This window comes from Pseudopipra pipra, chromosome 11 (genome assembly GCF_036250125.1).
Source record: "Pseudopipra pipra isolate bDixPip1 chromosome 11, bDixPip1.hap1, whole genome shotgun sequence".
NCBI classification, from domain to species: domain Eukaryota; kingdom Metazoa; phylum Chordata; class Aves; order Passeriformes; family Pipridae; genus Pseudopipra; species Pseudopipra pipra.
The window spans coordinates 4,252,603-4,280,151 of record NC_087559.1 but is presented as its reverse complement, the minus strand read 5'-3'; the positions used below and the strand labels follow the sequence as shown (position 1 = coordinate 4,280,151).

General features: G+C 42.8%; 1 protein-coding gene across 8 annotated transcripts in view; it reads right to left on the bottom strand.

Moving 5' to 3' along the window:
* The window catches only part of FOXP1 (forkhead box P1), a 382,295-nt gene that overhangs the window by 316,467 nt on the left and 38,279 nt on the right, over positions 1 to 27,549 (bottom strand). For all 8 annotated transcript variants that reach the window (XM_064667184.1, XM_064667183.1, XM_064667193.1 and 5 more), the window contains exon 2: positions 19,356 to 19,483. The gene's annotated coding sequence lies outside the window, so the exon portion shown is untranslated. The remainder of the gene's footprint in view (positions 1 to 19,355; positions 19,484 to 27,549) is intronic.

Genomic DNA, 27,549 nt, shown 5'->3' with positions numbered 1-27,549 from the left:
TGAACATAAATAAAAAACATTCTCTAGTTTGTGGGCTGGTTTGAATTTTATTTCATTGGATAAATGTGGAAGACAAAGTCAGTAGGTTTCAGTCTGAGTAAACCGTGAAGCAATTAACAGAGTTCCAAGATGCATTTTCATCCATCAGAATCCCTACTGCCTTCTAGATTTCACATGGAAGTTATTGCAAATCAACGTGAGACCTCACCATGTCCACACCAACTACGTTTGAGCAAGTTCAAGTGCAGCCCCTGCTCCTGAGCTCCTGGGTCCAGCTACATTCTACTGACTCCTAAAAAAAAAAAAAATCATTCTTCTCCTCAGTCATTTTGTAAGAAATAATACTAATTACTTTGGGGAAACTTGATAATAAGGTATGGAAATACTAGATGCAAACCTGCAAGGTAAATAAAGTAAGAAGAATAATCTTGAATCTCTTTTTAAGTTATAAAATTATTTACTTATTCTGATGTGAGCAAACATAAAAGAATACCTCTCCCAGGCTCCAGGCATTGTTACCATCAATTAACTAACAATTCCATAAACAATAAAAGTATTACAAAAACAGCAGCACATCCCCACCTACACATTAGCACCAGTCAGCAAAAACCCCAACAAAAAACTACAAACAACACTTCCTACTCCTTGAATTCCCAAAGGAAACTCCACCCCAGCTGCTGCAATCAAAAATACGGACTTAACAAAGTGCCTGCAAGGTTAAGTGGCAATTTTAGGTGTTACTTGTAACAGGAGTAAAACAATTTCAGACACAAGGGTGAGTGTAAGCTGAGAACTCCTTGAATATAGACTTTTCCCTAAATGACGGTTTCTTGTAGAAATTGTGTTCTCTGCTTCAGGATGCTGAAAGATGAATGGGTCTAGATGAAAAAAGAGAAGAAAAAAACCCAACTAAACCACACATCACAAACTGACCCCAGGGGCAGAAGAGTTTCCTTGCAGCAGGTACAGATGTTTTCAGGAGAGGACTGTGCAACCACAATTGGAGGTGGAGGGACAATGGGAAAAGGGGATTCCAGCCTCCTTCCTCCCCATCTCTTCTCCCTCCTGCAAGTCCACACTTGCCTCTTCCCACAGGTTTCTCAACTGTGTTCTCAAGTATCTGTGGGTCAACAAGGCTCTGCCTTGGCACTCGTACAGAGCCTGTGAAATCCAGGGAGTCATGCAAATGTACCTGAATATGCAATATCTTCTTCTCTGATTCATTATGAATAGGCAGGAGCCATTTTAGCCAAGATGGTGCACATCTTCATTACCCACTTAGGAAAATATTCTTTTAAAAAAAATAATCCTGACTTCCAGTTGTTCCACTGATGGTCCAGAGATCCCTGAACACACGCACACAGTTACTGCAGGCAGTCATTGCTCCTGCCCTGAAGTCAGACAAGCACTGAATGGGGCCAGTGCCAGCAACCTGCAGAAATGCAGGCTGAGATAAATTATGCAAATATATTGTGCATCTGGAAAATGGGTGTTTTAAAGTACATCATCACCGTTCAGCTGACAGCAAGCCAAGCCCCTACCTGGTAGTTCTCCTCCTGAGTATCTTTCCTGTGTCAAGTTAACAACTCTCTGCCCCCAAAAAACATTATGGAAAAATTCAACTCTCCCCTGGGAGTTAATGTGTTAGACTCAGAGAATCAATTCAGTCTTTAAAACTGTGAAATGCAAGGATTTTAATCCTGTTTTAAGTCCAAGTTTTAATACAACCCGAACTTTGAACCCTCCAGGATTTCCTTCCAAGACCAGGTGATCCAGAGGAAGATCTTCAACATATATGCAGTAACAAAGTAAAATGAAATGACTATGGCAGAGGAGGACAACTTATAAAACACCAAGTGTAGGAAATAATTATTTACCTTCATAACAACCAGTCTCTTCTCAGTTTCTGTGCCGTAAATGTAACTTTCTCCCAACAGGAACTTCTTAGAAGATGTTTGTCAACTTATGTCATTCACAGATACACAACAAAGGAAAATGTACATCTCTCTAATGAGATGCACAGCCAAGGACGGTTGTCAGCATCGTAGCACCGCTGTTGTGACATGTATTTCATTTCATTCAATACATAACAGGGAAGCTGTTTAATCCAGCAGTCCAAGCAATGTCCAAATAAGCATTAATAATGTGGTGAATAACTGATCATCACTAGATGGTTTTCAGCAAGATAAAGGTTTTTCCCTCCCCCTTTTAAAAATATCCTCTGAGTTAGAAAACAAAGAGGCAGAAGTTAAGACTGTTGCCTGCTCCCTCCTACAACGGGCACACATCTGCAAGTGCCAACCTGCTCGTGGCTGAGCCCGTCTTTGTGCACCGTGGATTGCAGCACTACATCAGGAGACTGCAGCAGCACAGCAGGTGGAGTAGGGGGCTCAGGGAGAAGCAATTAATGTGGATCATGTTTCCCATTTTTCAAGGTAGATGGCAAATTCGGTTTCACAGACATGTACAAGTTCGCGTACAAAACCCACTGCATAATACAAAGACATCTGTGTTTACCAAAGTAATCATTATTGTTTAATGCGTATTTTTTAGACCATTTAACAAATAACTTGAGCTCTGATGAACATGGTGATTTTCATGATAGACTTAAAAGGAAAAAAGTTCATAAGAAATGTGGAGCTGCAAACATGTGCTAAGTATTAGGACAAGAACCACAGATTAAGGGCAGCGCTTTGACCTCACGTATTCTCACCCTGTGTGTGCTCAGCCAGCACAGTCCAACAGGGAATTGGTGGTTTGCTGCCTTGCATCAGAACTTGGGAGTCATCCTTACGCTGCCTCCTGCCCCAAACCTCGAGGACACAGGGAACGAGGGTGGGCAGCACCACGCTGAACACCATGAGCAACCATGCGACTAAACCTCCATTGTTTTGGGACCACCCCACAGTCAGGGCTGCATCCACCCACAGCCCCCTCAGAGCTCAGTGCAATGGACACATGGGTCTTCAGGACCAAGCCCACGGGGAGATTCCCATCACTATTCCTGCCTTACAACTTACCACCATCATCTCTGCCCCACCACAACTCCCTGGTCACAGGATCAAGCCCAGAGGGAGAAGGTGCTCAGCCCTCGGGGGCTTGAAGGGGAGCTGCAGGCAGGGCTGGCAGGCAGGGATGGGGGAGCTCAGAGGAGTGAACTGAGTCAAGACCCTGCTACATGTTCAGTGATTATAAGATTAGTGTGTTTTTATTTAAAGTATTATCCGTTAACATCCCGTATTACAAAAGTAGCACAACAGTATCGACAGACTGTCAATATTAATAGGAGTGTCTAATGTTTTATCAATACTAATTTAATTTCTGTTATCTGCAGGCTGCAGGGCCTTTCTGAAGAAACAGAGGAACGAGAATGAGAAAGCCAAAGCAGTGACATAACAGGAAAACAAGCCATTCCTTCAGCTTCTCCATCATTCAGTGGCACCCTGCTGTTAACACAATTATCCTTGCTTCTTCTTTAGAGAAAAAGTACCAAGAACAAAACCCTCTGAGGTTTTTTTCCAGTATCACCAAAACCTCCACAACCCTTTTTTTTTTTGGCCAAAAAACATCTTTGCAGAACAGGGTTTTTGCTAACTATGTAAACCCAAAATCTATAAAATAAATGTGTCAGACAAGAGCAAATACAGGTCGGATGAATAACTCACCCTTACAACACAGTGTTGATTCACAGAGGAGAATTTCTAGACCAGTGAATGACCCAGTCTCATATAGACCTTGAGGGCCACACAGAAAAAGCGTGGTTTTCATTTTACAGGCAAAATATATATTTTTAGGGCAAAATTTATTGAAGACTTGTATTTTTAATGAGGTTTGAATAAGTGTCTCTAAGCATACAGGGCAAGGAGACGTGTTGGCAAGGTTCTGTGAGGTGAGAGAAACCCTCTCTTCCTTACTGGTAGACGCTCAGCACGACCTGGATCACAGCCCCACCCCTGCACTTCCCATCACTACTAACATACTTTAAAAGAGAGAGGAAGACAGGTCCACAATGACAAAATGTCAAAGTGAACAAAGTAATTGAGCTAATCATGTAAACATTCATTATTACTAATATTAAAATATCCTGTTTTGCATTTTCTTTCTGTGACAGAATGAGCAGCATCTAAGGACTCAGAATTATCAGCTAAGAAGTGAGTAAAAGAGGAAACTGTCTAAAATAAAGACACAGTATCAAAGAAGAATATTTCTCTTGCTTTGGCACATGAATGATCCCAACTGTACTCGCTACAAAGCATTAAATGGGAATGCAGGGGAAAATATTCTTCTCCTTAAATATATTTCAAATAAGTGATTTATGGTTTTCAAACTGTGAAGAAGAGAAGTGGAAAAGAAGGCATTGGGGTAGGAAATTGGCTTACCTCGTGATACTCCACAGTGTGTGACCAGTTCCCACAAATGGGTGAATCCTCCTGTCCTCATTAACAAGGCTGAAGATTTCCTGTTTCCTCACGAGCACATGGAGGTCCCTGCTGCACAGCAAGACATGGGAAGCCCGCCCCATCACCAGCCATACCCTGAAGGTTTTACATCACTGCGCCAAATTTCAAAGAGTAATGATACCCAAAGCTCCTCTGAGAACACCTCGAGGGGGTGCTGAACGTGGGACAGCAACTCCAAGAAGCCAGTGATGGGCTGGGTGGGTGACAGACCTCCCCTCCATGCTCCCCAGTGCTGGGCCACACCACCACAGATGGTGGCATCATCCAGACCCCACATTAGAACAAGATGCAGCAACATTTAAAATGGTGGGGGGGGGGAAAAAGAAATCAACTTACATTGCAATCAAAATGCTGACTTCCCCCCCCAGCCGGTCTCTGCGTTCCCAACAAGTTCTCCTTGCCAGACCTATTGAAATTTCCACACAAAATTCTGCCTTTAAACAGATCTTTGCTGCTATCCATGTCCACTGTAGTCATAGAGATTAACATTAACCGGTGACAGAGAAGAAGCCATGTCTGTCAAATTGTTTCCCAGAATGACAGAAAAAAGGAAAAAAGGCAGAAAACAAGGGAAAACAGTCTGTGGCCTTTGAAAGGGGAACTGAGCTGCAGAACAAATCACTTCAGGTAGTTGGGGATGGAGCCAGCAAAGTATCTTTGAAAGAAAAAAGAAGAAATGGTGAGAAAGGAACAAGCATGAAATGCAAGGGGGAAAACTGTACCATAGGGAAGTTAATCCAAGAGGTGTCCCATAAATTAGAAGAGGATAAGAATAAAAATTAGGAATTATTGGAAAAGGATTAGTGTAATAGGGGTAGTTTCCTACCAGGAAATGGGGCCTGAACAGCTCATGCACAGCCCAGCCAAAGACCTCAGAGGAGGTGGCAGAAAGAAATTACAGGGCATAATGATGTAGGCTAGCCTGCAACTAAAAAAGCAAATTGAAGATGAGCTTCTGGGTCTGAGCACCCACCAGAACAGCCCAGGGCAGCTTGAGGGATCTGTGGAAGTGAACAAACCTCTCCAGCCTGCCCATGGTGGTTTGCCTTCCTTTTTTAAAGCTCTAAACCTGGCTGTTTGGGGGTTACACATGCAGCAGCACCACCCTTAGAGGATGCATTCATTCCATCTCCAGGGTTTGGGTTGCACTGCATCACTCAGCTCTACACCCCCCAGCACAAACCACTGAGAGCAACGAGACACAAACTGCACAGCACAGTTCAAGAAAGGGATCTGCCATTTATGTCTTCCTCTTGCCTCACTCACCTCTTTCTGCTCACCACCTCCCTTGTCTACAACCACCATTTCTGCAGCACTTCTCCCTCCTTCACCTCTTCCCAAACTTCCAAGCCCCTCTTCTCCCTGCACGGGAGGCAGCTCCGATGGGAGCAGCAGCAGCCACAGCTCATAACTCACCTAACGAGTGCCAGCCAGAAGTGATTTGTAGGCATCAATGAGATTATTGTTTTTTGAGAGAGTGGAAAAGAAAAGGAGGGGCACAAGCTTAAGGTGTTGTTGATGAATGAAGATGAAAAGAAGGTTTTAGGGTGAGAAATGTTTGTCTAGTGTGACCTAAACCGTTCAAACTTCATTTGATAGATGATGGACATTTATTCCCTGCTATGTGTCACTTCAAAGTCTGAGGTTTATATTAAACAAGAAGTCTTCTCCTTCTAAGCTGTTCTTCAGTTTTTCCCTGGAGTTTATCACACAGCACAATACTTGGAAATGTAATCACATTTAGTTTTTATAATAAAGTCATATGGTCACTAGTAGTACATATTAGAAAATGCATTTTATTGTTTTTCATTATGTAATTGTTTGCTTCATTGCTTTTCATCTGTTTTTCCTTGCTGTGGGAGGTGGCACAGCCCAGGAATACTATTTTTCTGGGGATGATGTTCTATGGACAAAAAGAAATGAACAAACCTGCACTCCAATCGGATTCAGTGCCCCTGCCCTTCCCTTCTCTCTGCTCCCCACAGGGAAAGACCAGACTCACAATGATCTGATTTTTCATGCTCTAAGGCAAAGTAAATCCAGCTTTTCCACCCCACAAGGCCTGTGCCTACTTGAAGAAGCCATCAGCAGCAAATACTTAAAAGCAAGGACACCAGGCACAGCCGTAGCTTTAATCACCAGAGAAGAGATTTTTGAAGTCTTGCTTTCAAGCCACCTACAATTCTTTCTGCCATGCACATGTCAAATGCCCAGAGAACGATGTCTTTCCTCTGGATCTGGGTTTGTAACCTTATGAGAAGTTGATGTTTAGAAAGGAGCAGTCTATATTGTGAAGTAAGTTCTCCCCAAACAGCTAATGTCACTATTATTTTTGTCAAGGGGGTTGGTTCCCTCTACTAAAAGACATGATCATTCCATTATAAATGTTTACATTCCCATAACTAAACCCAAATATATTATGCTAATAAATTATGGGAAAACTATACTTGATGGGATATGTTCCTGTTTAGTATTCACACAAAGCACTGTGGCATTTAACCACAGGGTAAATTTACTCATTTACTACATCTATTCCTTTAAATGTGCCCCAAAAGTTGTTTTCTCAGCACTTGCTGAGAATATTGGCTTTTGGGGAGTTCATTTTACTTAGATTCTCTATTAGAAGAGAACACCATGGACTCTCTGAAACTATATTTCTCCACCAGAACGTTGATTCACATAGGAGCAAAAAGCATTTCATGCTAGTCCTGGCTCCAGCCAAAGACATCACCTCTTCTCTGTGTCCTAATCAGATAAAAAAGACAAATCCCTTTGGTTTGAGAGGCTCTGGTCTACCACATCCCAAACACACAGCTCTCATGATAGTGCCCTTCCTCTTCCCATCATCAGCAAATTTCCCCTGCAGCCCAGCTAAGCCCAAAACTGCATCCAAGCTCAAAGGAGGAAGTTAGAAATTATGCTCCATCAAGTTGCTCCATCTCACTACACTTTTAGAGCTTGCAAAAAAAAAAAAAAATCAAATTCTATTGAATTTCTCTCTACACAGCTGCATCTCTAATGAAGCCCCATAAAAGTTAAAACTTATATTCGGTAATCATATGCAATTGAAACATCATAAAATGAGAAGTCAAGGAACTGTATGTGGGCTGCAATGACTTGTCTTATTGTATTCATTCCCTTAATAAATATATCTTAAAAATAACCTCACAGTCACACATTTGCAGTATAATATAAAAATAACACTGGATTCAAATTATTAAACAGGTAATTTAATAGAACAAGAATTGAAATGTAGGACAGTGTGCAACTTTATGCTATAGGAATAAGATGATTTTAGCCAACACAACTATTTTTCTTTTTTGCATTATCTCTGCATTTATAATACTTCAACATCCACATAACCTTGACACTGTAGTCACCTTAGTAACAAACATTCACTTATAATTGAAATCCCAACAGGGTGTTTGATTCAAGTAAAACAAAAATCAGAGCCCCCTACTCTGCTGCTTTTTTCTTAGTCACATAGACATGGGCTAAAAGGATCTAAAAGTAGATATATTTGTACACTAATACATCTACAAAGCAGAACCATTTAATTTTAATTTAACGCAAAATGGAAACAAACGTAACACCTTTAAAAGACTCGATGCTAAAAAGAGAAGGAAATTATTTGAGTTCTGGATCGGCGCAGCTTGGCGAATTCACCAAGCAAAGGCCAAGATTTAAACCAGCCCTACAGCCAAGAGCAGCAGCTGTGCCAGGGACACTGGACCAGCAACCCCAGATGGGCAGAGGACAGCCCAGCACTGATGGAGAGGGATGAGCATCCCCACCATGTTCAGATTCTGCTTCACGTAGCTGGTTTCATTTAAATTGGGGTGTTCAAAATGAAATTAAAAGGGCAAAGGTCCTAGAAGTGCCCAGAACAGTATGTTCATTAATATGCTTGGCCATTCCTTAACAATGGCCAAGACCAGACACTTCAGAGAAAGGTACAAGAAACACCTGAACTGAGAGTTTTCACCTCTGGAAAAAGGGGTTTCTGCCTAGCCCGTTGCTAGCTTTGTCCTAAAGCAAGAGAATTTATACTCTTCCTAACTTGTAAAATAAAATAAAACTACTCCTACTCAAGATACCTGCAGATGTTTGCAATTACCAAAAACTTAAATCCTATTATTGTTTCACACCTAGTCCTTCACAGCTTAGGATTTATGGTTTTACTTAATGATTATCTAGTTCTGTTTCAGGAAAAAAAAAACGACTTCAACCATCTGAAGCCATCTTTTACTTCACTTGTGTTGGCCTGCTCTTGCCACAACTCCAAAGCCACGAACTTCGAAGCTGCAGAAGATCCATCCCATCGCCTCCGGGGCACCGGCACAGCCCCAGCCACGCATCCCACTTGTCCACCAGGGCTCCCATCTGCCACAGCTCCGTCCTGGCTGCCACGCTTTTACTGAGTCCCTGATGAACGTGACTCAATTAACGTCGCCTGTAAAGCTCCTCCACCACAAATGAAAGGTGACATGGAGCTGAGTAGCAGGGGGGACACAGACAAGAGCAGCCGGGCCGGGGGACACGGCAGAAGTGTTACTGCACGTGGCAAAGTGGGTTTGAGCTGCCTGCACACAAGGGGTGATGAGGAAGGATGCAGGGGAGAGAAAGAGACTCTGGGGAAGTGAGACTTTTAGAAAGCTCTTCCAACCCCACCGCTGGAAAGGCAAATTGGAGGTGAGGACATGGGTTTTACTGGGTTATTCTGGCACCAAGTGTTTTGCCTACACGCCGCCCCTGACAGAGCAATCACCTTGCTGGGGGCAGGCAGGATGCCCACAGGCCCCATCAGAAGATCCTGGTGCCCAAGACAGCTGCAGGAGTGGGCTCCTTCTGCCGGTGGAAACAAGGACTCGGCTAAATGTGGCGAGCTACAAGTTTCTGCAACAACATGCAAGTCTCCAACATGTGGCCCGTAACGTAGCTGTTGCCATGGTAAAAAATTCATGTTTAGTGAAAAGTGTTAAATCTTGTATCATAAGTTAAATCAGCTGCCAAGACACATTTTCACAAGTAGGGGAATTTTTGTCTTTTCAGAATGGAATGTTTTTCAGTTGACATTGATTTTTCCCTAAAATAAGTCCCCCAGAAAGGAAGCCAATCACACGTGAGGCAGTCCAAGAGCTGAATTACTCTACTCCTTCTCTGAATCATCAACAAGTGTTGTGTGCTAGTGCATGTGTGTGTACAAATGCACTGCAGCTTCATAAATTCCATCCTCTTATACAAACCAGCAGTTATACAATTTATTTAGAATATTAAACCAATGATCCCAGCAGAAATAGCACTGATATTTCATATTTTGGGTGACAAGACTTCAATAAGTAACTTTTCTAAACAAAAAATTTCTAAAGAAATCATTTAGCTTAACTTGCCCTCGACTTTTCACAAATACAAGACTCAATGCTGAGCCTGACTATACAGTTTTTTATGTAGGTCAAGGACAGAAACAGTAAGAGTGCATTTACTTGCTTTTATGTTTCTTGTTCAGTATTTCAAGAGTATAAAGAGGACAGTTGGTTTTATTACAGTTTCAGAAAGAGAAACGAATTAGAATTAGTGCAGAATTAGCTAAAAAAACCCACAAAAAACTTGTTACTTTTATTAATATAAAAACTGTTGCAAAGAAATCTGTTATCAGTTAGGATCTGAGAAATTACATGTATGTGTCCTTCCACTCCTGAACGACTCAAATTTGGCTCGTTTTAGCATCTTATGGTTAATCTTCCATATTTAAAGCAAAATGCATTCCCAATAGGAAGTTTTCCCAGACCAGTCCTGCAGCTCCCACAGGTGGGCCACTGCCTTGATGGACAATGGAGAGCTCTTGGCCAACACTGGGTTTTCATTTTCCACATCTCTCTTCCACAACCACAAACTGGATTTTACCTTCATTGTGTCTTCTGCGGTGAGGACTTTGCCCAACAGATTCCTTTCTTTTTTACCTGCCTCCAAGTAGCAACAGCCAGCAGCCAGTCACATCCTTGTTTCTAAGTTAAGAAACACTTCTGATTCCTCCTCCTCTCTCTAATTATTGCTCCTCGATCGATTTGTCGTATGCCATGCCAAATTCGCACCTTAGCTCCTCACCTCTAGTCATTAAAACTCAAACTCTCCTCCCATCTTCTCCACAAACGACATTTCCAGCGAGCAAGCTACTGCTTACGCTCTCTTACCTCTTTCTCAACTGAAACCAGCTCTACTGAAAGGCTGAAGCATATTTAGCCCTCCCAGCTTGTCTCTTTCTTTTATTTTACATGGTTCAACGTTCACATTCTGCTCTCATTCTGCCTTCTCTCCTTCTTTCTCTACCCCGGTGCTACAAAAAGACATCTTCTGTGACACCTTAAAAAAAAATAAAGGTCCTTGAATTGCTATGACTTGCACCGCCTGGTATTTTCGGACCAGCCATTTGCTAATGTTGCAAACACAATTAGGAAGTCAGGGAAAGAGCCTACAGGAGCAGATGAAAGCTACAGAGATAAAATGGAAAGCTTTTACCTGCCAAGCTCTCAGGTTAGGGTTCTAGGTTGCCCTCGGATCTAATAAAGCTATAAAAGAGCCATATTAAGGAGATGCATGGTCACATTGCTGTGAATATCAAGCATGGCTTTTTACATCCTCCTGTAGACATGGATTTTTGCTTCCACAATCTGCAGGCTGGTAACCATAGGTGGTTTAAATTCTTGGTATTAAAAAAAGCTCAGAGCATTACTGACAATTAAAAACAGCTTTTACACGCGCACAATAACGCTTCTCATGCTTTAAAAAAATAATATGCATATCCATATTACCATCATAATAAGTGCCACAGAGTGACATGATATGATTGAGCATAATGGCTCCTTTGGAGCCATTATGGTCGATCAGTAAATAATACACTTTTGAAATTGTCTAACTACATATTTACACTTGTCAACTCTCATACACTTCAGTGACAGAATTTAAAAGAAACACTGTAAAAAACTGTAAGAACATTAAACCACAAAAACATTATGCTGAAGTAGTATTAAGGTTTGACTTAAACCCACAAAAACATGGAAATTTCAGGTTAAGGCCAAATCTCTAAAAATGACACTGTCTTTAGCTCACTGAGCTGTCCCCCAGTGCCTGCAGTGGTCCAGGCAAAGCAAGGGATGAGGCAGGGCTGGGAAGGAAGGCAGGAGACCATGGGGTAATGGTGGTCTACGTGAGAACTGAGCCACTGTGGAGGGCTCTGGGCACCAAATTCATGGCTAAGAGTCAGCCCACCAGCAGCACTTAACTGTTCAGCAGGACATCATTTTACGGTATTTTATAAAAACAAAGCCTGGGCCTTTCTCTGTTTATTCAGATGAAATTCCCAATTAAGTTGAGAAAAATCAGTCTTCACTTATTTCAGAAGAGGCCCCACTGAGACACTGGGAGTTTTCTCTAGCTGAAACACATGGAGAAAAACTTCAGGCTTTGACCCTAAAAAGGCATTGTCTAAAAAATATGTTAAACAAACATGACAGTGAATCATTAATATCCCCAAAGATTCACTCCATGTGGGGAAAAAAAAGACTGGGAAGCAAGATGTTTTTTCAACAGTAAAATAATGGGCTTGGCGATGTCTTTTTTAATTGATAATTTTCTGTCTCTTGTTCAGCTGTAGTCACTTTTGCTCCAAGCAGTGGTGGCAGCAACTTTATTGGTTCCAGTAGAGCTCTGCTGAAAACAATAAGCATCAAGCTCCCAAATGCCATCTGTCTTTCTGTGAGGGTCACATCCTGCTGCCCTGGAGTCAAGGGGATATTGAATGCTTGGGAGATGTCAAGAACAGCCCCAGGCCCAAAGCACCTCCTTTGCAACAAAAGGACCCCAAACACTTCAGACTCTCTGCACTAAAGTCCTGAACCACACTTTAAAAAGCAATGATGGATATTTTCCTAGAGCAAAGGTCTTCCTTTCATATGTGTCTATATCTATATCTATCTCCTTGCTCAGACTTATCTATTACCCAGTTTGTGAAAACAAAATCCATAAAGGCTTGGCAGGGCAGGCTCTTGAAGTTGTTTGAAGACACAACCACCACACCCCTGTCAAGAGGGAATTACAGCTCAGTTTTATAGTCAACTCTCCCCTCGACTGGCTGATGACAGAGCAGCCTCCCTCTCCGCTCAGCATCTGGGATTTTACAGCCGCTGTATATAAATGGGATTTTCATGACAAACAACTCTATATTCGGTTTTCTTGTATATCTGAACATGAGGATGATCTCTTAAGGCTCTGCTGGGGAAGAAGCATTAATGAAGACAAAGAGTATTTCAGGCTGTTTCCCCCAGGAGCATTATCATGATGACAGTATAAAGACTTTGTCCAACACAGGTACTTTAAGTCCGTATCCTCCTCCCAAAGCAGCTCTCCAGGACTCCCCTATGTGTGACCCTCACAGCCCCCTCCCCATGCCCAACATCCCACCACCCCACAGCCACCTGATGAGGGCAGAATCTACCATCAGCTCGTAGAGCTTTCTCTAGTCCCTCATTTCATAAGCCCTCCCTGGAGATATTTGCTGTTGTCTAAATATTATAAACCACAGTATGACAAAGACTTAATAAACCCTGTTGCCTTTTCACTTCGTGGAGCGTCTGTCTCCTCTCACCTCACCTCACAGCTCATGCAAATGTCAGAGCAAGAACAGTTTTTACATCTCCTCAGGTCACCCCACAGTGGTATCAGCAAAGGTAAACAAACCACTGAAGTCTGGCTATTTTTATTTCAGATGGCATGTAAATCAGTGGATGAAAGCTTGGAATAAACTGGCAATATGAGGGCAGCTTATTTAAGCTTCCTCCCCCAGCTCAGTGTTTCCTCAATGCAATATAGCTGAAATAACCTTACAGTAAGGGGGAAAAAAAAACAACCCAAAGAGATATAAATATTTCCCCCAAAGTCAAAGATATTTTTCCTTCTAGATGTCTGGCCAACTCTTACAAAAAGGGAAAAGCATTTCCCTACCAAAGGCAGAAATCTCCACCTGTAGGAACTCAGGAGGAGACCTGACACCATCCTGAGTGCTTGGGATGGGTACTAGTTTAATGTGGGACACCCCAATGAGGAGACCAGACACTACAAGTGCTTGGGATGGGTACTAGTTTAATGTGGGACACCCCAATGAGGAGACCAGACACTACAAGTGCTTGGGATGGGCACAAGTTCTACACGGGACACCCCGATGGAGCAGAACCTGGGATACAGAAGGTGCTCAGTTCCTGCCATACCACAGACACTTCTCAAACAACAACCAGAGCAAGAGCTTCCTCCCAGAGCTCAAATCAGAAAATTACTGGTCCCGTGTAGAGCTGAAAGCCCCTGGAAAGATGGGTTTTTAAGAGCAGGAATTCCAGCTGGCACCTAATTGTCTGAGCAGTGGGTGCCCCAAACCCACAAGTTCCTCAGGCCATTATCCCCTGGCAGAAAGATGTTACGTGCTCCCACTCTTCCCTTTCTGCCTCCTTGTTTAAAGCTTTCTGGCTTCTGGTGAGGAAATGATTCTGCCTTGCTCTACCTTTCTCTCCATCACCTCGCTGTCTGTGAGGGCTGGTGAGAAAATGTTTCCGCTACTCTTACGCTTCTACAGCATCCATTTCTGAGGCCCTTATGGGAAAAAAAAGGCTGTCTCCCATCTCCTGCTGGTGATAGTTTTATCAGGTAATAGCACAAAGCAGGAATGATCCTGTAAAGCTGTCACCAATACCCAAAGGTGTCTGAACTGCAGCAGTGAGACACAGACCATGCCCGCTACATTCACCCACCAATGGGCAAAGCATGAGCAGCATCCAAGGGACCTGCAAAGCCTGTCTACTAAAGAGCATATCATTGCTTTAACCTGCCAGGAGCAGTTGTTTGGCTTTTCCCATTTTCTGCCTGTGCCTTGTATTTTTTTATATTTTATTTTAAGTTAAAACCTGTTGAAATTCAACAGCTCCAGACACAGCAGTGCCAAGGAAAAGGAGCCTCTGGTCCCTGAGAGGGACTTCCTTCCATGCTGCCTTGACATATAAAATAAGTTTCTTCAATTATGTCTTCCTTCTTACCTAGACATGGTGGTGTGAAAACATAATAAAATCTTGTGGGGGAAAAAATTCAAGGAAGCTGAGAAACTATTCTTCAGATCACATTTAGAGGCCTTGGCTCCCAAGTGCTTTAATACCAAGGTAGCCACTTTCTTACCCCAGCTCTGCCCCTGTGCCACACCAGCATGTACAGGCTCTCACACCTTCCCAGAGCACCAGCACCTCCATCTCCAACAGCCTAAGAACCATCCTGTTCAATAAAAAGAGTTACTGCAACACAGAACTCCAGCTACAAACCCCACTCTGCACTGTTAACATTCTGCATCCAACAGATGCAGGTGGTTTACAAGAGTTTGTCGTACACACACTTGCAATTTGTGCAAACTCACAACTTCACACACCATGTGACATCTCTGCTGTGCCACTCCTGGTTCGAAATATACCTTAAAGCATCTCAAGTATCAACTAGGTGATTTTAATTATGCATTCACAACTTCTACCGAGCCAAGATGAAGCTTTGAAGATAAAATCTCTGCTCAGGACATAAAGTTCATCATGTTCACACAGCAATATTTTTTCTGTTATGTGATTTATTGGAATAATGGCTATTATTTGTATAATAAAACAGATTACTTGAAAAACTGTCCCAAGAAATCATAAACATAGAAAAGTCAGGGCTTGTTCTGCTACTACCACAACAAAAATTCTGTATGTGTTTTTCTAAATATAAAGGAATGAAAACTATCACAAATTTGGTCAGGATAGAGGTCTATAATAAAGCCTTCCATTTCAGTGTGACAAGATTTTTTTACTGAGAAGGCGTGAAATCCCCCTCTCTCCTGGTGACAAGAAATGCCCCTGATGCCCCAGGATGTTCAGGACATAGCCAAAGTAGAAATAATTTTCAAAACTAATATGTACACACAGTAACATGGTTAACATCATCCAATGAATTTAGATCCACCTACACAGTATAAATATATCTAGATAAACTGTCACCTTCAGCAGAATTCATTAAAATAATGTTGTATCTTCCTTGTTAAATGTAATTTTTTTAATTGAAATTTAATCTTACTGCATTATTTGGTAGATTTTTAATTGACATTTGTAGTAATTAATTGGTAAGCATTACAGCTTTGTCTGAAGAATTTAAAACTAAATTTGACATCGAGATTGGCCAGCCACTGCTGTGAGGTGCCTGCTGGGAGCATTTCATCATCCTCCCAGCCCCTCCTGCTGATCAGAGGTGGGAGATGATGGTCTCTTTCTTACAGTCATGAATTACATTACTAATGTATTCCATTACCACCACGCAAATGTCATGTTAATTCCTGATCATCATCAAGTCATACAATGGTTTCCACGCTGGCACCCAGCCAATTAGCGGTGTGGAAAAATATTCCGCCAATTATATAACTTGAATTAGGTTAAGGACTCAAGAGAAAGCAAAATAAATGCTTTGAAAATACTTCTGAGATAAAATGTAAGTTGACACTGTCTTCATGTGCTATAGCCGATGTTATACAATCTGATAGGCAGCTGCCAACATTCATAACTGTTTATTAAATCTAGCCTCTCTTTATGGTGGCAGCTAAGATCTGTATTTTTACCAATATTAGGTTCATTGTGTTATGAAAAAAGACCAAAATACTTAGGAGCATTCACACCAGCTTATAAAACTTACATTATGTAGTTTATTAAATTGTTAAAATTACTTCTTCTCTCCTCCCCCCGCCACAGAGAAAGTTCCACGGACAGAAAAGTTTCAGGAAAACAAAGTCTTTCAGTAGCCACTGATGCTTTAAGGAGCAAGAGGGATCCTGCAAGGACAGAAGTGGCATCTCCAGGCTGCTGCCACCTCTCCCAACAAGCAGCTCTGCCAGGGGGATGATGGGCTTGGCTCCTGGAGCTCTCCCTACTCCTCTCATCCCACTGACACACAGCCTGGGGGAACCCACTCCTGCCCCGCAGCTGTGGGACAAGCCCCTTTGGCTCTTGTTCCCTGGCTATTGCAAGAAGCATCATGGGCAGATACAGCCCTCTGGGTAATCAGGAGACAGAGGAGAGGCCTGAGGTAGAATCGGGGCACCCTTACACAAAAAGGACCCCACAATCCTGGTGGAAATGCCTCCAGCCGTGCAGGGACATGGCAGGTTCCCAAGAGCCCCGTCGGCACACGCCGTGCCGCCAACTCACTGCACCACCAGGTTTTTAGTACCACCCCATTATTTTGATTTGTTCTCTTCTTAACTCAATTTATCGTACAAGCATGGTTATCTCCAATTTAAAAATGTACACAGCACCAGTTCCTCGACTTTAAAAATGTATAACTATGAGCAATTTGTTAAAACCTTTTACCGTATCTTTCTGTCTCATTTTCCGAGGTGCTGCAATGAGGCAATTCACTGTTCTGGCTGCTTACCCTAGATGACCTTTGCCTGCCATAAAATGGTATACAACTAAACGCTCTGCTTTAAATAAAACCCTTGCCTCTTCGAAGGGCCCTACGTATTCAGTCAACACAATCAGCAGAAACCACATTTGGTTACTCAATAAGCTGGAAACTTTTAAAACGTGTACGGCGGTGAATGAATTCCTGACATCACCAGGAACACTTGAGCGGGGAACAAGAGAGACTGCTGAGAAGTGGCTCTTGCTGCAGCTGGAGAAAGGATCACTCCTTTAAGCTGAACTCTCAAGGAAAACGAGAACAAAAACTGAATTAGCTCGACACGTACCCTCTGCAGTCAGCACATTGCTAGGCAACTTACCATCTCTTGATAGAATTATGGTGGAGGGCTGGTCGTACATCAGGGTTAAGATGAACACAAGCACCAGTTTGGGCCAACTGCTCCTTTCCAGTGGGAATGCTCAATGCTTGGTCATTTCCTATTATTATTTTGCAGTATTTTCAAAGCAGCTAGAGAGAGTCTAATGCATTCAGAAAGTATTTTAAAGCTATTATGTGACATGAAAATTTTAAGATAACTGGAAGTAAGTGAATTTCAGAAGGAACAGCACGAGCCTTTTCCTTTGTTCAAGCCAGCATTTGGAGAGAGTTAACAATTCTTCTTCTCATTGCTTTTATTTTTTAATAGTGAAGGTATCCAGAGGGCACGCTACTCGAACACTTTGTCTTTTCTCCAGATGCTGGTTGGCTACAGCTTCATAACTCCATAACTCAACCAGGTGTTTTAAGAGGATGCTTCAAAACCCCCCAGTCCTTCCATTTGCCAGCACTGAGACCAGACACAAAGTGTCATTACAGGCACTGCCATGGGGCTATGACAGTACCCAGTGATGCCACACTTCTCCTGTGCCAGCCTTAGAGGAGTCTTGATCTTTAATAGTACTTGGAACGGTAAGAGTCACACCCCAGGCATTATTTACACTTATTAAAGAGGCATTAAGCAAATGCAGAGTGCTTTAAATCGAGGCATGTACCTTGCATATAACCCCACATTTCCCATGCATACTTCATAGGCACAAAGAAATAATTAATTACCTAACCACCGTGATTAAAATCAATTGATTCATATGCGACAGAGCAGTGAGAAATTTTTGCATGACTGGAGAAGTCTGGAATTGGTCCCTGTTCGGGGATCTCAGTCATATCAGTGAGGTTGGTAATTCAGACATGAAGGAAATGGTAAGAATCCCTCTCCTGCATGCACACTTTGAGCTGCCATATGGGTTTATTCAACTGTTTACTACACCAGTCGGTAAAATCTGAACAGCTATTATAATCTTTGCTAAATGACATGGTAATTATGCTACCTCTGGAAAAAAAGAAAAAAATGGGAACTTAAAAAAAAAAAAAAGTCACAATTCACTGAAGTGTGAATTTCTCAGGTTTTATAATCTTTGAATTGAAATGCACTTTCCAACACACAGAGAGATATTAAATATATAATAGAAATCTCCATTTATTTTAAAAAACAATTTGTGCTCCCAATTCCTACACAATTTAATTATGCAGATTTCCTGGGTTTGGAAGATTTCTTACATAGACCTTCCAATTTTGCCGTAAAATCAGATGATTCTGGTTTTCCTAAACTAATATTGCCCCTCCTCTCACCCCAGTTACTAAGGGAGGCAGTCAGGAGCGGGCAGGTGAGAGGAGAGGGCTCCACATGCCAGGTTGCAGGGGGGTGGGGACAGCTGGGAAAGGCACAACCACCACCCATATGGCACAAAAGGGACCGAGAGGCTTCTCAGCTGATAATCCCACCGGGAAATGAAAACTGGCCATTAACAGAGAAGGGGCTGCTCCATGCCACCCTCTCAAGCCTGACCAAAACTGGCTATTAGAGGCTTGGTTCCTCCAGGCTGGAGGAGCCTCCAAGGCCACGCTGAAGCACGTAAGACAACTCTCCTGTGTACCAGTGACACCATTTTGTCACTGGGATGCAAGTGCAGCAAACAGTGTAGCTAATTATTTGTTGGCAATGGCTCCTTTGAGAGTCCATCATGTGACACATGATGGCAAAGGGACCTCTCCATATTCATATTTAATCATGACATGCATTGCCCACATAAGCATGTTTAGACCCTGTCTATCTGCATGGCTTCAGTTTCAGGCCTCATAGTTCACAGGATTTGAGGGGATGAAGAGAAGAAAGGAAGGAAGGGAATATTTTTTTCTGTATTGCCAATATTTGGTATCTCTTCTATTTCATTACAATGAAGGTTATTTTGGGGACTTGCTTTTAAACACAGACAATACAAAAACAAAACCCAAACCCCCACCATATTAAAAAGGGGAGAAAAGAGTGAGGGAAAGAGAGTTTGTAAGAAAGAATGAGTGAGAGTTACTGCAAATTCAGGTTTGGCGACTCACCAGTTTTACTTGCCGGCATCACACATATCCATTCATGACTCAGGGCAAACACAGGAAAGGATCGAAACCCTTCTCATGGCAAATGTGTCTGGAAGCCGGAGTCACTCAGAAAAAACGTTCTCAGGAGACTGAAAGACAAAAAAAAAATGTTTTAAAACTTCACTCAGTTAGAATCATATCAAAGCCTATCGTTTTCCTTTGAAAATAAAAGGTGGTTACAAACCCTGGAGGTGGGGGGAGCATTATAGGAGCGTGTCTACGTATCAAACATTATCACACAGCAGACTTTATTTGGCTTTAAATAAAACCAAAACTTACAATATTAAGAAAGGTTTTTAGAGACATGCTTATTTCACATTTGCAACGTGCTCCTCCGACAGGCGAGCTTATGTTCCTTCTAAATACCAAAATGTGTCACCATCCAAATCCAGATTCTGCTCAAAAACACTGCACTGAGCACAAAATCCAGATACTTTAACCTACTTTGCATTATCAAAATATAACACTCTCTGAATTTCTGAACTATTTACTCTCTGTCTTCACTCACTGCATCCTGATAAAGCCTTAACAAAATGTAGAATCTCTTGTTACTATTAATCTTTCCTCTGAGATAAGGAAAAACACATATAAAAACTATTTGATGTTCAGGGTGGAAAGGCAAAATTTGCAAACATCAGTTAAGAAATACCAATTAGTATTTTTTTTCCCCAGCTATTAGTAACACAGATTGAGCTTAAGCTTAGCTCAGAGGAAGCTGCTCCCTGTACAAATGAAACATTCATTTTACTAATAAGGGTATTCTAAAATAAGATGTATAATATTTTCACTGATAAAGTATCTGCACTGAGTAACAACTCATACTCAGAAATATAACCAGAGGTGTTCCTGGGGCTGTTCTGCATCACACCAGTGAAACTACATGGGATTTAAACAGCAGGTTTGGTGCCTGCCCAGACTGGGGAAGGGCACTCATTCCCAATGGATGCATCAGCGCTGGAAGAGCCTCTGCTCCCTGGACCACTACACAACAGGACCTGCAGCAATAAATCCTAGTGGAGAAAACAAACTTTGCAATGGAAGAAAATGTCCTGAAGGACTGGAGCAAGAAAAAACATGAAAGCAAAAACCATGTGGTGATTCTGACTCCTTCATTCCCTAACTGTCTCCTTCCACAGCATCCACAAGGCTGTTCCCAGCCTCCCTACATCTACCAGCACTCCGACAGGGGCAAGTACTGCCATCTTCAAATTAATACCGTGGAGTTTATTATTTTGGCAGCCCACTGCCGCCTTCCTGAGAACATCTGGAAGCTTCTGTCTTAGCAACAACTGCATGAAATTTTTTCAGACAAAATTCAGGTACTTCTCTGGCCCTGGGGCTTTCTCCTGTTCTTCACTGAATGCAATGCAATGGCTCAAAGATCACAAGAGTTCAGAAATCTAAATATAGGGATTATGCGACCCTATTACAAAACTGTGCTACACAATAAAAATAGATCCAAATGGGGTTTTTAAACAGCATTTATGCTAAACATGATTTCTTTCTTGGAGACTCTGCAACACCTGCAAACCAAAAGTGACCTGCATCTTGTATCAGTTTTATTTTATTCATGAGGAGCAGAGCACTTGAGAGAAGCAATGGAGCAGTGTCAGAAACACATATCCGAGCCTTGCTTTATTGCTGTGCTTGATGACAGATATGCAGATGGATTTGTAGCTGAGCAAAAAGCTGCATCTACATATGTTGGGGCAGGATTTCTCCAGCTGACCTGCTGCACCACAGTATTCAGCTGCTTAGTGATCTTTATCCATGATACATCTGTAGAGCAGGAAAGTACCATTAGTCCTGTTTAGAAGATGAGGAATTGAGGCTCATTTTGGCTAATGCTTGCTAAAAGAGTTCATGTTCGAGACTTTTGAAGCAAAATTATTGTCCAGATAATATATTTGGTCTGCGGCAGATGAGGGCTACAATGTACAGAAGCACTGTCCCCACCTCCAGATCACTCTTCACCTTCACATCCCTCCTCAAGCATAAGGAATATCTTGGCATTGTTTTGCCAACAAGGAGATTTGAAAGCTGGGAGAGCTTCTACACAAGGAACAAGAAATAGTACTGGGAGTAGGTAGACACATCAGGCCTGAACTCTGACAGTGCACCTGGAAAACTGGATGCTTCTTGCACCATCAAAAATTGACCTCACCATAATACCCCACAAAACATTTCTTCAGCCAGGTTTCCCAAGGGAACAAAGCTTACATGATCACCATGTACCTTCTGTGCCCAGCCCCACCTGTATCTTTTGAATCCCCTGGATTAATGGGAGCAGAGAGCTCCCAAAGACATGAGTTCTCACGGCATTAACTCTGGGGCTTGCACCACTGGAGGCCTCCAAACCCATTCGATCAGCTGTCTCCAAGAGCCAGCTGGCTCACTGGCAGCTCCAGGTTGAGCCCAGCACAGAGGCTGCCTGCCAAGGAGGGAGCCCAGCATGGCCTGGGGGCACAGAGGCAGCTCAGGCACTTCCATGGACCTCAACACTGGAGAACCTGTGGAAATTACGTGTACTGCTGAGGGGAAGGGTGGAGGAGGGAGAGGAACAGATTATAGATTGGTTCTGATAAACTGAAGCCTTTAATGATCTACCCACACACTCGAGTTCGATCTGGCATTGACAAATTGAAGCTTTTAATGATGTGCCCACACATTTGAGTTGGCCACTCCTCTTCTACAACTTTCACAAAAATAGCGTGCTGGGTTAAAGATACAGAAACTCTAATAATGCTGCAACATGAGTAAAACTCTTGATCACTCTTTGACAAACCTTCTCCTACAAAAGGTTATTTGATGGGACCTCCAACACAGACCTTCCGGGCTGCCCTGCTCTCATACAGATTCCTCAAGGGCTACAGCTCAGTAAGGGGCAATGAGATGCAGCAGCTTTAGCATAACTGAAGCACAAAGTCAATCAAACCCCGAAACAGGAACCTGGGCTTCATTAATTCCAGCAATCACAACGGTTTTATTATCACTGTATTAATCAGAATAGGAAACCTATTAATCTGCCCCCAACAAAAATTAATCTTCATAATATTGAACAGATTTGAAAGACAAGTTTTAATATTTCACTATTTAAATCTCAAAGGCAGAGGCACACAGCTCAGACAATCTGGCAAATCACTATGGACTTCATCTCATCAGCATGAGGTCCCTCACCTTTCCCTGATGCTCCCAGCCCTCTTCCTGCATCTCCACCCTGGGTCTGGCTGCTCCCGGGGCTTTTGAAGGAACTGAGGGCATCGTTTCATACATCAAACTGCAAAACTGGCTGCAGCCCTTGATGCACTAAAGAGCTGTCAAGAGTTTAGGCTGTGACCTAAGGAACAGCTCAGTGCATCACATCCAGCAGTGCCTGCGGGGTGCACAGGCTGGAAGTGCCACCCCACGCCAAGGGCTGCCTGGGTGAGAGGGAGCTTTGTACAACGGGCAGGACCCACCCGACAGGCAGCTGATGCATCACCATGTGCTCAGGGGAATGAGAAGAGGTGCAGTGGGGGAAAAAGGCAGGTGGCTGCAAAACAAAGTATGTGAAATTCCCGTGCTCCACCGGAGCGAGTCAGGAATTGGTACGTGGATCTGGCCGGGTTACCTGTGCCTGACCTTCGTCGGTGCAGCAGATCCCCCCAAGCCATCACAGTGAGCTGCAAAACACCCCACTGCTACCAGATGGGCATCAGAACAGAGGCCAGCCTAAAGAAGAAAAAGGACAGCAGAGGAAAAGTCCTCATGAAATGATAGCAAGGAGCCTGACAAGTCAGAAAGGGGCTGAGGAAATAAACAGGAATGACGAATGTGACTGAAAACAGAGGAAAATGGCCCAAAGCATCTCCAGATCCCCATGCCCTGCCTGGAGTGGGTGACACAGATGAGCACATGGCTGCAGTTCCGCTGCTGCTCTTCCATCACTGTCCTGCCACGGCAATTCCTGATGGACACGTTATTCTGCCACTTGGCCAAATCTCTAAAGCAGCTTTCCCCGACACGCATATACACATATATAGATACACACACACCTCAGGATTATATTTGGCACAATCAAAGTCTGATCAAAGGCAGAACTTCAATCATCTCACGCACGACTCATGTCAGGCTGTTTACTGACTGCAATGGAACTACAGAACTCTGTTTTAACTAATGATTTCTCAAAGCCATGTTGCACAAAAGAAAACAGGTTCAACTTGTACATCAGTGCCTAAGAGACCGCTCCAAAACAGACAACTGTATGAAAAGTTGTGCCCATGTATACATATATACAAAACTGTTTTTAAGTGACTGTTTTAAATTAGGATAAATCTGTGTTCCACCAATTAAGCTTTGAATGCACGGCTGATATCGTTCGCTATTTTAAACAAGCGGCATAATAAACCCAAAAATTCAAATATTTTAGAGAAAATACTTGGAGAGTTGAGACATTAATTTTGCCATATACAATCTGTTTCACAGGGATTTAAAAAGCGTTATTGCCACCCTGGGTACATTGGAATAAAGATGAAACACCATCCTTTCCTATTTACATATTAAAAACTATGTGCCTTCTTGATACAGACTACCCAGCTTGCTGATACATGACTCTGTTAAAAACAGTACAGCCTGCCTAGAAAATGCAAAGCCCCAAACTAGATGTGTCCTTGCACTCTAACAGGTTTTCAGTGGAAATAAAATGTGCTGCTGGCTTGTTTATCCTCCCCTCCAGCGAATGTCCTGGGGGAGCGGGGCCAGAGCAGATTCCCAGGGCTCTGCCTAACCATGGAGCTGTTTACCAGCCACCAGCAGCAAAATAAGGGGAGGAATATCAGCTGGAAAGCTTTGGGATATCAAGATGTCTACATCCAGGTGGAGCTGGGGGAGGAAAAAAACCCCTCCCAAAACAGTCAAACAAAACACATTCCCCCCCCTCGAAAAAAAAGTCCTAGCATCCTTATTCTTTTTTCTATTTTGAATGTAGCTTGAGATACTCAGCAATTTCCTAAAATGCTTCAATACAGATAAAATTTCTTGCAAAATAACCTCCCCCCCCATCCTTTTTTGCCCCCCCTTTTTTCCTCTTTAAATGAATTGCCATTAGAAACACATGCCCGAAGCATCCTTAAAAAGACCACAAAGGCTGCTTGCAAGAGGAACTTCACTGTGCCGAGTGGTAACATTTGTTCTCCCCTTTCAGCTGGGATTCACCTCAACTTTTTGATGTTGGTTGGAGCTTTTATTTGCAAATAGAGCAGAGCTGCTTGGGATGGAGGGCTCCTCCGGAGCATGCCATGTGGCCTGCACAGATGTTCCTTTTATTCCCCTGTCCCACAAGGCTCCGTGGCTCGCTGGTGTTAAACAGATTACGCAAGTAGAACACTTGATTTTGCATGTCCCCCTTTTTTTCCAACAGTTGTCTAATTTACTCAACTCATGCTGCCACCCCCCTCCCCCACAATCACTATAGAAAACACGGAAAAATGTGGCTGAAACGAGGAAGTTTCTCCTCCAAGACCAGAATTTGCAGGAATGCTCAGCATCTGCAAACACGGCAGAAATGCAGAAGAACAAAACTTATTGGGATAGTAAAGTAACCAGCACATTAGTCAGGTTATACTAAAAAAAAAAAAAAAATCATATCCCAGTAACATTAGCTGCTACAAGTATCATAATCTCTCACCCTTATTTAGATGTCCAAATGAGAATTGAACTTTTTCCAAAAAAAAAAGAAAAAACAAAACAAAAACCTAACACCAATTATGGGTGCTAAGCATCTGAAAATCCTCGAAAATCTGGCCTTCAACTCGGTCACAAAGAAACGGCTTAATATCCCGGCTGTCAGGCAACCCAATCAACAACTGAAGTCAATGGGATCTGCACACTACCTTATTAAAAAAGAAAAACCCAGAGCCTAAGAGGCCTATTAAGGAACTTCAGCTACAGGGAGACAACCTCGCAGCAGAAGACAGCAGCTATACACAGCTTTGTGCATCAGCCACTTTGCTCTCATGCTTAATTTGATTAATCGTTTTGGTATTATCCCCAATTAGAAAAGTGTCTAACAGGAAAAAAAAATTAAAAAACCCTGATTTGAGCCTAAGATGCAGCAGAAAACGGCAGCTACTGAACATGCAACTACTTGGGACTTCTGGCATTTGCCAAGGATACAAAATTAAAGCTAAAAATTGTGGGCAAATACAAAGGCATTGGTGTTTCATCCAGACTGCGGATTATGAATTTTTTTTTTTTTAATAAACTGAAACCGAATTCCAGATGTTGAAAGTTGGGAAGTAAAAACTGCTTTAGCTGTAAAAACACTGAAAGGTGAGACAAAAATTTCTGCTGAAATATAATGAATCAGGGATGAAAGTGCAGCCCATGCACCCCCTCACCAGGAATGGGTTGGGACAGGGATTTTTCCCCTCTGTGTGCCAAGCCAGGTAGTGGCACACAGGTTTGTCCCAAGTTTCTTTTAATAATGGACAGACTGGAGCAGAAATCCCTGGGAACTCCTGCAGCAGGGAGAGGAATGAACTTCCCCTTCTGCTGCTGGGGCAGCTGAACAGAGCCCACCTGGACCTCCCAGCACCCACATTTGCCTCCTGGCAACCCACGGGTGGTACCTGGCAATTCCACCTGTGCAGTGACACGAGGGCAGGGGGGACTCATGGATGCAATGGACGTGAACTAGTACATCCCACAGAGACACACAAACCCATCATTTTCTTCCACCAGAGTCCAAATAATCCCTGACACAGCAGAGCCACATCTGAGGCTCTGGGATGTTCTTCAGCATCCAGATACAATCCAAATTTGGATCCGCACGACTGGTTCTTGGTTTATTATATGGGCTTGATCACCACCAACACTCAGGGATTTTGAAAGCAGAATTCAGAGCAGTAATTTGAGATCACTGGTTTCGCCTCTGTTTATTTCCATCACAGCATCCACAATGCTACAGATAAACATACGAAATCCAGATCATCCCGCAGCATCCCACCAACTCCTTCCCAGGAGAGACTGAGTTTCATCCTAAAATTCAAGAACAACAGCAAATGTTTGGACTCTGATAAGAAGGGGAATATTCATCAGCATACTTCACTAGTGATGCAGTCACAACTTGCAAACTTAGTCACAGAAATATGACTGAACTTGTCTGCTACCACACAACAAAGTACCGTCTAGTGGTTAAAATCGGAGGACATGATTCAGGAATGCAAGCCTTTTCAAAGAAGAACTAAAACACATGATTAAGTGCTGTTGAAGTCAATAGGCTGATTCAGAGACCAACTTCTGGAGCGATGGATAATACTCCCCACATTGCCATATGGCTCTCAGTCAAACTTCCTAGAAGCATTTGCTAATACCGGGTTCCACCACAGCTTTTGGGAGGCCTGCTTTTCTTTTGCCCTTTTTTTTTTTCCATCTTTCTTTTTTTAAACCTACGTCTGGGATAATTTTCACCCACTCTGAAGATCCTCCAGGCTCTCACTGACTGAGAGAGAATACGCAGCCGTGATCACTGCGGGGTGGTGCAGACTCATGCAATAATTAATAGCCTCAAATGAAAAGTTATCTATAAATATAAATAAATGCAAGAATGTATTATATAAATATGCGCCCTATAAAATAAAAATGCAAATGTATGATCCAAAGGCACTTTTTGTGGTGTTTAGTGAAAGGCACACAAGCATGTTACAGTGATGAAATCCAGCATGTGCATCTTGGCCAGCTGAGGGATCTCTGCAAACAATCCCAATCCCACCTCAGAACTCCCAAGCCTGTTGCCTTCATGAGTTGCAAATATTTCATTTTTCCTGCCAGCTCCCTGTTCACTGCTACAGTAAAATACTCCGTGGCAGGTTTGCTATTTCTTATTCCTTTTAATCTATACTGTGCACAGACAGCACCCACTTGTCACAGCCTCCTGCAAAGCAGTGACACCAGCACGGCCATCGAGGCTGACCCACGCCAAGAAAACCACATCCTGAGGTTCTCCCTAACTCCTGGGAACACCATCCAACAGCACCTCCCGCTCCTCAGCCATCCCTAATCCTGCCAACACAAACACACAGCAAACCAAACCTTTTAGCAAGATAAATGGCTACCCAGCACCGGGCAAGCTAACAGTTACAGCAACTTGGTTACAGTCTTCATTTGTATTTATAAG